Genomic DNA, 11,859 nt, shown 5'->3' on the forward strand with positions numbered 1-11,859 from the left:
ACACACACACACACAGGTAATGCCACACACACACACACACACACACACACACACACACACACACACACACACATACACACACACACACACAGGTAATGCCACACACACACACACACAGGTAATGCCCCACACACACACACACAGGTAATGCCACACACACACACACACACACACACACAGGTAATGCCACACACACACACACACACACACACACAGGTAATGCCACACACACACACACACACACACACACACACACACACACAGGTAATGCCACACACACACACACACACACACACACAGGTAATGCCACACACACACACACACACACACACACACACACACACGCACACACACACAGGTAATGCCACACACACATTACTAATATCAAAAGACACAATACGGACACGTCAACAAAACGCCGTTCACAACACCAACAAAGGGAAACCGTAATTATATAACACACGACACCCACCCCCCCATAATGAGGACCGTGCGCGTTATTATGCCGACAATAAAAGCACCATAATTAACGCCGAGAATTAAAAAGAAAACGACGAGATTCGTATTAATGACGATCACTGGAAAAAAAAAATAATAAATAAAAGTTTTTTTTTTTCTTTTCTGAGAGCTTGGCAAAATATTCATCCCAGTTCGTTTGTTGACACACTGGCGAATCAATGACAGGCGTGACGTCAAGAGCACAGTGACGTCACCAATATGTCACTTTTCGGTCGATGACGCAACCCCCTGCACGGGGTGGGGAGGGGGTAGGGTGGGTCGGTCGGTCGGTCGGTAACGTCACACACAGAGAGAGGGAGTTGTCAGTGACGTCACCAAAGCACTATTGACGCACGTGGCGGTGACGTCACGGCGCCGTTTACCGCTGCCGGACGTCGCCATAAAATTTAATGACGAGGGAGTTGGGGGGGGAAGGAGGGGGGGGGAATGAGGGGGGGGGGGAGGAGGGAAGGGGAAGTGTCAGGTCACGGTGTCGGCCTGGGCGGGGGGGGGGGGGTAGTGGTGGGGGGGGTGTGTTTGGTTTACCTTGACCTGGTCATTAACTTATTACCGGGACCTTATTAAAGATCTGTCGCCCCCCCTTTTTTTCATTTCTATTTTCCTCTTTCATCACAAAACTCTCATCCACAACTTGATCATTCAACCCCTGCCGGACGCTCTCGATCCGGCGTAACGTACAACGAACGGTCATACACGTACGTGTTCCTTGTCTGTATCTTCTGTTGGGAAATGTAATGACTGATTATGATAATGTTAATGAAGGACTGAAGTTTACATCCCACGCGGGGCGTGTGTGTGTGTGTGTGTGTGTGTGTGTGTGTGTGTGTGTGTGTGTGTGTGTGTATGTATGTATGTATGTATGTATGTATGTATGTATGTATGTGTGTGTCTGTGTGTGTCTGTGTGTGTATGTACGTGTGTGTGTGTGTGTGTGTGTGTGTGTGTGTGTGTGCGTGCGTGCGTGCGTGCGTGCGTGCGTGTGTGTATGTATGTATGTATGTATGTATATGTGTGTGTGTGTGTGTGTGTGTGTGTGTGTGTGTGTGTGTGTGCGTGCGTGCGTGTGTGCGTGCGTGCGTGCGTGCGTGCGTGTGTGTGTGTGTGCGTGCGTGCGTGCGTGCGTGCGTGTGTGCGTGCGTGCGTGCTTGTGTGTGTGTGTGTGTGTGTGTGTGTGTTAAAAGCGAGTCAGGTCTGAACGTGGAACGAGGATTTGAAAGGGGGATCTGATCGGGGCCATGAAAAGGTCATGTACACTGTAGCCCGGGACTGTATACCACCCGCCCGACGCACACTGCACTCGCGTGCGCTGCAGGTATACAACCGATAGGATCTAACGAGGAATAAGAACACTGAGAGAGAGACTTGTAAGGCGTAGGAAGAGTTCTTAGAAAATGGGGATCCGGGATTACCCCTGCAACTGTTTCAGAAAAGGGGTCCTCCCCACTTGACCCAAAGGTTCCTCTCCACTTCATTCCAAGGTTTCTTCTCCGCTTCATTCCAATGTTCCTCTCCGCTTAATCCCAATGTTCCTCTCCGCTTCATTCCAATGTTCCTCTCCGCTTCATTCCAATGTTCCTCTCCGCTTCATTCCAATGTTCCTCTCCGCTTCATTCCAATGTTCCTCTCCGCTTCATTCCAATGTCCCTCTCCGCTTCATCCCAATGTCCCTCTCCGCCTGAGGGACCTGGCCACTCTATGTTTACAACGCGACCTTGGAGGAGCGACTAAGGAGCAAATTACGTCCCATCGCCTCGTACATGTCCACCTTTCCCCAGAGCAATCTCAGGGTCTGCCGTCCTCCCCTCTGGAGGCCGCAGATCAAGCCTCGAAAATGTCTCGTTTGTTGATCAGAAGGGGGAAATAAAAAGACGAAAGGAAAAAAAGGTTTTTGGGAAACGAAAAGATTTGGGTGGGTGGGTGGGTAAGGCGGGGGTTTGGCTTGAAGGAGTCTTGGGAGTGGCGGTGAAGGAAGAGGAGAGAGAGAGAGAGAGAGAGAGAGAGAGAGAGAGAGAGAGAGAGAGAGAGAGAGAGATGGGCTGAGGGGGTCATTGGAACCCTCCTGCGTCTCAAACCCAGGTGCTCCTATGTTACTGTAGGGTCGCTACCCATCATTCCCTCCCTCTCTCCCTCCTCCCACTTAATTCTGAAGCCACAGTGGACACGTCCCAACCAACTCTCTCTCTCTCTCTCCCTCATTTCCCTCCGATGGAGGAGACCAAAGCACCCACCGATGCCTTATTGTCTAACTTCGCTCGGACCTTATCTCACATCTTCCAGAACATCTCTACGGACCAAGGGAAGGGGCTACTTCTCTCATGACCCCCCCCCCCCCCAAACACACACACCTCCCCCACACCGTCTTACGGCGATACGTGAAGCACACTTGTCACCTAACAACGAGTCTTACGGGCCTCCATAGCGCAGCTGTATAGCGTTGCTGACACTGATTTGGCCCACAGTCAACCCAGCTGTTCATCCTCTCTCCCCCTTCGGAGAGACCTACCGTCTCAAGTAGAATGAGACGAAAATACTCTATGACTTCCCTCTCACGAGGTGACTATGGCAAACTCTCTTACCCTAACACCACGAGAGTCACAGCGGGGTTTGTTTTGATTTTCCCCTTTTCTTTACCCCAAATTTACCTGGGCCGAAATTCTACATAGGCTTTTTTTCTATGGGTCTCGTTGCCACACGCCACATTTCATGAGACCCTGTGCCTCAATGCGCGCGTTCGGCATCGTCGGCTACCACGTCACGTTTTCTGATGCTCTGTGCTTCACATTTGAGTCTTCGGATAGTAAGTCCTTTTAGAAATTCACATACAGGGGGCGGGGGTCAGTGATATACGAGCGGCCATGACAATGGGTCATATTGGATCCTTAATTGGAGGTAACTTTCCTTTCTAATCCTTAACTGGAGGTACCTGTCCTTTCTAATCCTTAACTGGAGGTACCTGTCCATCCTAATCCTTAACTGGAGGTACCTGTCCATCCTAATCCTTAACTGGAGGTACCTGTCCATCCTAATCCTTAACTGGAGGTACCTGTCCTTTCTAATCCTTAACTGGAGGTACCAGTCCTTCCTAATCCTTAACTGGAGGTACCTGTCCTTTCTAATCCTTAACTGGAGGTACCTGTCCTTCCTAATCCTTAACTGGAGGTACCTGTCCTTTCTAATCATTAACTGGAGGTACCTGTCCTTCCTAATCCTTAACTGGAGGTACCTGTCCTTCCTAATCCTTAACTGGAGGTACCTGTCCTTCCTAATCCTTAACTGGAGGTACCTGTCCTTCCTAATCCTTAACTAATGGTACCTTTCCTACCTAATCCTTCGCTGTTGATTTTAGCGTTCTAAATCTGGATCCGTGAAGTTCGACACGCACTGATTAGTACACACGCACATAACGCAGAGAGGGAAGAAGAGGGCAAAAGATTATCAAGATGATTCCTACAAAACGTAATCGTTCACGGAGGTAAAAAGCAAACGACAAAATGCATCGTAAATCACTTCGAAACTACTGCGGGTGTAGACACACACACACACACACACACACACACACACACACACACACACACACACAACGATTAGCCAATCACATCGTGACGCTAAACGACACAATACACTGGTGTGAATAACTTGATATCTCCATCTATAAACGAATGACGCGTTGAGCACAAGCATAATACGCAGGACAGTACAGCTCTAAGGTCATAGCAAGAAAATGACATCACACTACAATAATAATGATAATCATACGGTAAAAATAATAATAAATCAAACGGTAAGGTAATTATACATGATGATCCTGATGTAATCCCATTTCGTTCAACGGACTCTCGAGAGAGAGACAGTTAGCAACGAAGTTATTCGCTGATGATCATTCAAAAAAAAAAGAAATGAACACTACAAATCAATGAAAAATGGAAGCAGAAAACAAAACTTTTTTATATACATAAAAAAAAAAAATGAAACCAGATCGAAAACAGAAGGTTAAGTCAAACTGGAGAATATATTCCTTCAGTGCGTGTGAGCTATTCAAAATTCAAATTCTAACTCAAACTAGAAAGTGACTGCGTAATATGCGCCGGCAACCAGGCAGCCCTGGCTCGAACCTGACCCACGGGGTTAAAGACCTGCCCCTGAAACTTGATAGAAGAGGCAGACGGGACTGAATTCCACCACCAGCCGCACATAACGTATTAGAAAACATTTAATACCGTATGAAACAATGACATACACACAGACGAGAAACAATGAAATACACACTAGACATGAAACAATGAAATACACACTAAACATGAAACAATGAAATACACACTAGACACGAAAGAAAGAAATACACACTAGACATGAAACAAAGAAATACACACTAGACATGAAACAAAGAAATACACACTAGACATGAAACAATGAAATACACACTAGACATGAAACAATGAAACACGCACTAGACATGAAACAAAGAAATACACACTAGACGTGAAACAATGAAATACACACAGACAAGAAACAATGAAATGCACACAGACAAGAAACAATGAAATACACAGACAAGAAACAATGAAATGCACACAGACAAGAAACAATGAAATACACACAAAGAAACAATGAAATACACACAGACAAGAAACAATGAAATACACACTAAACAAGAAACAATGAAATACACACAGACAAGAAACAATGAAATACACACTAGACATGAAACAATGACGTACACACAGACGAGAAACAATGAAATACACACAGACGAGAAACAATGAAATACACACAGACGAGAAACAATGAAATACACACTAAACAAGAAACAATGAAATACACACAGACAAGAAACAATGAAATACACACAGACAAGAAACAAAGAAATACACAGACAAGAAACAATGAAATACACACAGACAAGAAACAAAGAAATACACAGACAAGAAACAATGAAATACACACAGACAAGAAACAATGAAATACACACAGACAAGAAAGAATGAAATACACACAGACAAGAAAGAATGAAATACACACAGACAATAAATGAAACTGCTCGACAAGCACAAAACAACAATAGTCCACCAACTCTAAATACAACACTATATTGCACATGTAAACACACGACTCTCCTAACATCTTAATAAGGAGCGAGTGTGTCGAAAAGCCGTGCAAAGTGACTGGGATGTACGTCACACAATTGGACCAACGCATCTGGGGGAAAAATACATTTGTATATCCTGCAGTAAAACAAGGGAAGGGGGGTGGGTAAAGAAGAGGGGTGGTGTGTGTCCGGAGACTTGATGGGTGGGTGGGTGGAGTGGAATGGATGGATGGATGGGAGGTGTAGAGACTACCATTTGAAACCAAGGCCAAAAATAAACACACGGGGTAATGTTTTCGAACGCGCTCCTCCTCCTCTCCTCTTCTTTCCTCCTGGTGCTTGTGCTGGTGAACAGCCAGACAACAGTGGACAGACTACTACTGACTTGAGGGTTCCAACTGGTCCAGGTGCTGCTGACCTGACCCGCTCTAAAGCGTATTTGGACACCACGCACTTCACCATGAGGGAGTGTGCGGTCCCCGATGTTAAACCCTAGGAAAACGCAAATTCGATACAGCAAAAACAAAACAAAAAAAGTGAATATATTATATATATATATATATATATATATATATATATATATATATATATATATATATATATATATATATATATGCAGTGCGTGAGGGTATGATAATAGATAAGACTTGATGCTACACATAACATTCCATGCGCTCAATTGTGAATGAAGAAACGCTGGCTGGATCTTAAAACACGGCGGGACCACCGCGGAGCCACGATAATGGGCCTGGGCTACTGCTGCTCCATGAACCACCACCACCACTGGGGAAGCGGCGCTCTACCCTTCTGGCGAGATGTTGCAACGGAGGGCGTGGGGACGGCCGGGAGGAGTGGAGGAGAGGGAGGGGAGGAGGTCTGCCCAATAAACTGGTCCCTCGAGGCACGAAAAAAAGAAAAAAAAAAGATATAAAGAAGGTCGTACCGTACAGGGGAAGTATATGGATCTGAGAACAATATTTTGTGGTTAATCTGAAAAAAAAAAAAGATAAGTCAAGCGTGCAAAGGAACCTTTCTCCCACTTCTTTTTTTTTTGGCGCGTTTTTCCCTAGCAACAGTGACATCAGGAAGGAGAAGACGACGTGGTGGAGAAACGGTGCAAGTTAACTTGGTCCACCATGCTAATCTGCATATACACGCATGGTGCACAACTCTAGGCTATAGAAATCCTACTTCACATCGAGAACAGCGTATCTGTAGCGGAAGACCGAGACGTGAACAAATGTTCAATATGAGTGTACTTTTAAAACTCAGAGGCATCAGTGCCAAAAAATACAGGCCGAAATACATCCACGAAAAATACACTCGGAGAATACACCAGAAGGGACGCGGAAGGAGCGTTCCAAACCGCACTAATACACAGTATTCTATATACCAAAGAATTTAATACCATACTATTAACCACGCTTATCATGTAAGATTATAAAGGAAATGTTACTTATTGCCGACCCAAAAACATGAAATAAGATGGGTGCATATTTTTTTTTCATGATAGAGAAATACACTCTTATCTCACTTAAAAGCTAACAACAGTTCACCTACAATTACATAAATCACACGACGCAAATAACAGGACATAACCATAGAATTAAATGTAAACTAACTGTATTCAGCACACACGAGATTTCTGCCATCGGAATAAGCAACGAAGAAAAAAAAAAAATAGACTAACGATGCGACTCGGCTCTTGGCACAGTGAACGCCTCAAAAAAAAAGAAGGAGATTCCCCCCATCACCACCTCCCTCCTCCCTCAAATAAAAAAAATAATAATAAATCGTGAATACGATTAACTTTCTGCCGGGCCGCCCCCCAAAAATAGACCCAACCGTGCGAAAACCTCTGCGTCCGCAGCGATGCTTTGACGGGAAGAGAAACTTCGATGAACGGGCGCCTAAACTGACGAGAGATTTACGTACAAGATGCGAACGTAAAAGCTGTGTCGGGCAGTGGGAAAATAATGCGGATACACGAGATGATATCAATTTCAAACTCGGAAATGCCAATAATTCCTGAGTGGAACAAGAAAAAGGATAATAAAAAAGAATGTGTGTGTGTGTGTGTGTGTGTGTGTGTGTGTGTGTGTGGATTCTAGCGTTGACCGTGCAAAATTACACGCTGGTTACTTCAGTTACGTCACTGATATTACGAGCCTCGTCCTGTTCTTGCGATGACCGTCGCAATGACGAAAGTAACGCCAACACTCTTCTTAAGGCTTCCCCTGATGCGACCTGTCGTTGAATTGACGCCCAACTTGACTCGCTAGGAATGGAATCAATATAGCCATGTCCTCACCTAAATATTCACCCTGGGGGTCAGTCTCCAGCGTCTGCGTTTTCGGGAACTCCAAGAATCAACAGATGTATGAGTTTCTCCCTTGCACGGGCACTGAAACTACACGAAAAACGATGACCCCGAATAAATAAACATACGTATATATAAAATTTAACTGAAGCAAATACACATATAATGGGTGAGACCTAAAATACACGGGGCGTACCAATTACAATCAAAGATACATTCCAATTTTCGCTTCTCCTACTTAAATCTCCCAGGAGCATAATACGGCTTAGAATCTCACCTGCGAAGGAGGAAGTTAATCCTTATGGCTGGTGGCCTCCTCCTGTCCTGAGAGCATGCAGCAGCGCCAGCAGCAACAGCACTTGTCACTCTCACTGGTAATTTCTGCCGAACAACACTTGCAAATGTATCACACGCGCTGACGAGGTAAAAAGTGGTCATTCACTAGCCTATCTGGATATCCGTTCACTTTTCCCTAAACCTTTGGGTAAGTACGCCACAAATATGAAAACACGGCCTTTTCATAGAAGGAGGGCTGAGAGCAAGGTAGTATCTCCCTACCTCTCCTTGACTGTAAACAAACTGAAGAGGCAAGGTTATCTTTCCCCATGTCAAAGTCATACTAAGCACTTGTCGTACGGACATAAGATTCAATTATCTGTCGCAACACACCCGGGGCTTACCCATTTTACGAAACGAACACGTCTGCATTACTGAATGATAGAAAAAACGTTCACAGGAGGAATGGAGATATTAAATACAGTCCTGAGATGAGAGCGAGCGTAGACGCCGTCAAAGACTCATACGCCCGGCAGCGGCGCCCAAGGTTGGGATGATCATAGTGTTTTTTTTTACCTCGTCGGAACATTAACCCGCTGTGTTACGGGGCGACGGGCACAAAGGATTGCCCGATCATGTAGATAAAAGCGATGTAGCGCAAGTCAAATGATACTGCGGTTCCCAAAACTTTAATGAAAGCGGATCAGCGAGTAAACAGGGAAAGGAATCCGTTTAACGTCTCATTCTAGCATCTGAGAGCGTTCGTTCGTGTTGCATGACCTTGGTGCACGCAAAAATATTTCCACTAAAGCGATTTTGTGGTTCTTTTTAAAACCTTACTTGGCGGTGGTTTACCATCGGCGGGAGGGGGGGCGGCGGGGTAAGATGCATTGCATCGCTACGCATAACATGGGACGCTTGGCGATGCATACGCGAATAAACATGAGAAGCGCCGGGAACCATACGATTATTAGGATCAACGCCCACACCCCACCTCCTCCTCCTCCTCCTCCACCTCCTCTCTCCCCCACACGTCCCTTGCTTCCTATCGCCGCAAACACCGCGCTTTATACACCCGCCCACCACGCCCGCACTTTACGGCGGCAACATCCACGCCCGAAACTTACGCCCGCAGCGACAAAGCAACCATACATGGTCCGGGCGTCGATATATATACTTACGCAACAGCGCTAGCCAACCCTGCCACGTCCGCGTATCATATTTGTCCCAAAAACTACGCTTCACATGGCGACAACCACGTCCACAATTTGCTCACAATTCCCTCCCCTCCTTACCCGCGTCAGCTCTCACATCCACGCCCATCCACGCCCTGCAACGCTTCACATTTGCCCACAGCGTAATGTTGCATGTACACATGCGCAGTCGTAATGCTGGAAGGCATACAGAATTTACTGACGGAGGAAGACAAATGCTAGGGATGGAAGGCAGGGGGGGGGGGAGGGGGCGTTGAGGAAAGACTACATTGGAAGGAAGAGGTGGAGAAGGAGCATGGCAGCTGAAGGAAGACATACAGGCGTACTAGAGAGAGAGAGAGAGAGAGAGAGAGAGAGAGAGAGAGAGAGAGAGAGAGAGAGAGAGATGAACGTAATGAAGAAGACAGTTTGAGGGTGTCAACTGTGTTGGGGAAAGTTGAATTCCACGATCGAGAGAGCGAAAAAGAAAATGTGAAAAAAGAAAGAAAAAAAAAGCTAAATTGTGAATACAGGAGTAAGACAGACAGGCGAGCTGCTAAGACAACAGAAACTGAGTCTGGGTGATGAGAAATGCCAGAAAATGAGATATGGGAGGAGGAATGATATTCCTCATCAAGAGACCAGAAAGGAATGATTTAGAGACAAAAAATTGATCTGTGATGATTATAGAAAACTTGAGTTGAACACCAACCATGTGAGTTCCAGTATTACCAACTAAACGACACCAGCATTACCAACCACGTGACTTCCAGTATTACCAATCGCATGTTTACCAAATGGCGTCCTAGCTTCGTCTCTTCGTTGTATATCGACTGACTGTCATATTTCTCTCTTGTGTCTCCCCTGATGATGTGGTTATTACACGAAAGTGCACTTGGGAACTTATCGTGTTTCATTTTCCCCGTGGACTCATAGGAATATCCTGATCACGCGCAAATTTGTGATCCTTTCCAATATATATATATATATATATATATATATATATATATATATATATATATATATATATATATGTGTGTGTGTGTGTGTGTGTGTGTGTGTCTGTGTGTTAAAAAGGTGTTTACAATGATGGAAGAGCAGGGCGGTTTCCAAAACGCAGACGGAAAAGTGTGACCCGTGCACGCCTGGGGAGTGTAATTTCAAATGAGCGTTAAGTCTGGTGGAGTTTAAAACCAGGTATATCAAATGACTATAACGCACGAGGCTGAGTTTCAAGATCGAGAAATTCTAATCCTTACAGAAAAGGGAGCAAAAAAAAATAAATTCGCTATCAATAGAACGCCAAGACGCTCAGATCTTTTTGATATCATCATTTCTCCATAACACTTGGATGAGCCAAGGCATTGGAAGGTGACAGTGAAAACCTACTTCCTGTGGTATCAAGGATGGAGGAGACTTCCTCCTCTTCTCTGCTTGACGTGCAGTCACTCTGTCCCCACAAGCATTATTCTGTAACCTCCATCGCATCGCCTACCTTTCCTGCCCCCATGATACCTCTCCACCTAACCACGATCACCTAAAGCACAACGTAGGTATAACTGGTGAGGTACTAATCAACTTTAAACTGTTTATCTTTTTTTCTAAACCGGGAGGAAGGCATCAAATCTTCAAGTCAAGTGTCTGAGACTTACTTTATCACCCTTGTTGAACACCGGCGACGAACCTGGGAAGGTAGACGGGCGACCAGCACCTTTGTGTGTGTGTGTGTGTGTGTGTGTGTGTGTGTGTGAGCGATTTCTCTCGCTCTTGGCCGAGAGGATCAAGATGGGAGACACGCTCATTAACATAATGAGGAGAAGCGCCTAAGGAGGAGGGTGGGTGGGGAAGGGGTGGGTGGGTTTAGTGGGTTGGTGAGTTGTTGAAAGTCAACAGTGATGACTTCAGCAGCCAACTTGTGTTTGTTATCCCTTCCTGGGGTGGTTGTCGTCGAACGAGCGGACGGAAACCCTTGTGTCTTTGCACTCACTGAGGCGATGGCAGTGAGAGAGAGAGAGAGAGAGAGAGAGAGAGAGAGAGAGAGAGAGAGAGAGAGAGAGAGAGAGAGAGAGAGAGAGAGAGAGGACACAACAGGCTACTTCTGAGGCGAGGGCAGGAGTGAGAGATGGAGAGAGAGAGAGAGAGAGAGAGAGAGAGAGAGAGAGAGAGAGAGAGAGAGAGAGAGAGAGAGAGAGAGAGAGAGAGGACACAACAGGCTACTTCCGATGGCAAAAAGGCTATGTCGACCCTTCGTATCCCGTCTTAAACGTGTGGTTGATAACACATGTCTCTCTCACACACACTTGACCATTCTCATTTCATATATCGCTTTATTTCCCCGACAATTCTCGTCTGATAGCGTTTTATTTCCCCGAGCTCTGACACCCGTTGTATTAGCCAGTACTGAGGACCTGAGGCGGTGTGTTGATGTTGAAGCTGTGAGGTCACTTGCTTGTTGACCTGTTGAA

General features: G+C 45.7%; 1 protein-coding gene across 2 annotated transcripts in view; it reads right to left on the bottom strand.

Moving 5' to 3' along the window:
* LOC139765990 (uncharacterized) overlaps positions 1-8,506 on the bottom strand; it is a 332,498-nt gene extending 323,992 nt beyond the window's left edge. The window contains exon 1 of one of the 2 annotated variants that reach the window (XM_071694025.1): positions 8,203-8,506. The gene's annotated coding sequence lies outside the window, so the exon portion shown is untranslated. The remainder of the gene's footprint in view (positions 1-8,202) is intronic. The other variant, XM_071694026.1, reaches the window with a different exon arrangement.
* Between the last annotated feature and the right edge of the window lie 3,353 nt (positions 8,507-11,859).

The sequence above is a fragment of the Panulirus ornatus genome, chromosome 56 (assembly GCF_036320965.1).
Source record: "Panulirus ornatus isolate Po-2019 chromosome 56, ASM3632096v1, whole genome shotgun sequence".
In the NCBI taxonomy this organism is placed as follows: Eukaryota; Metazoa; Arthropoda; class Malacostraca; order Decapoda; family Palinuridae; genus Panulirus; species Panulirus ornatus.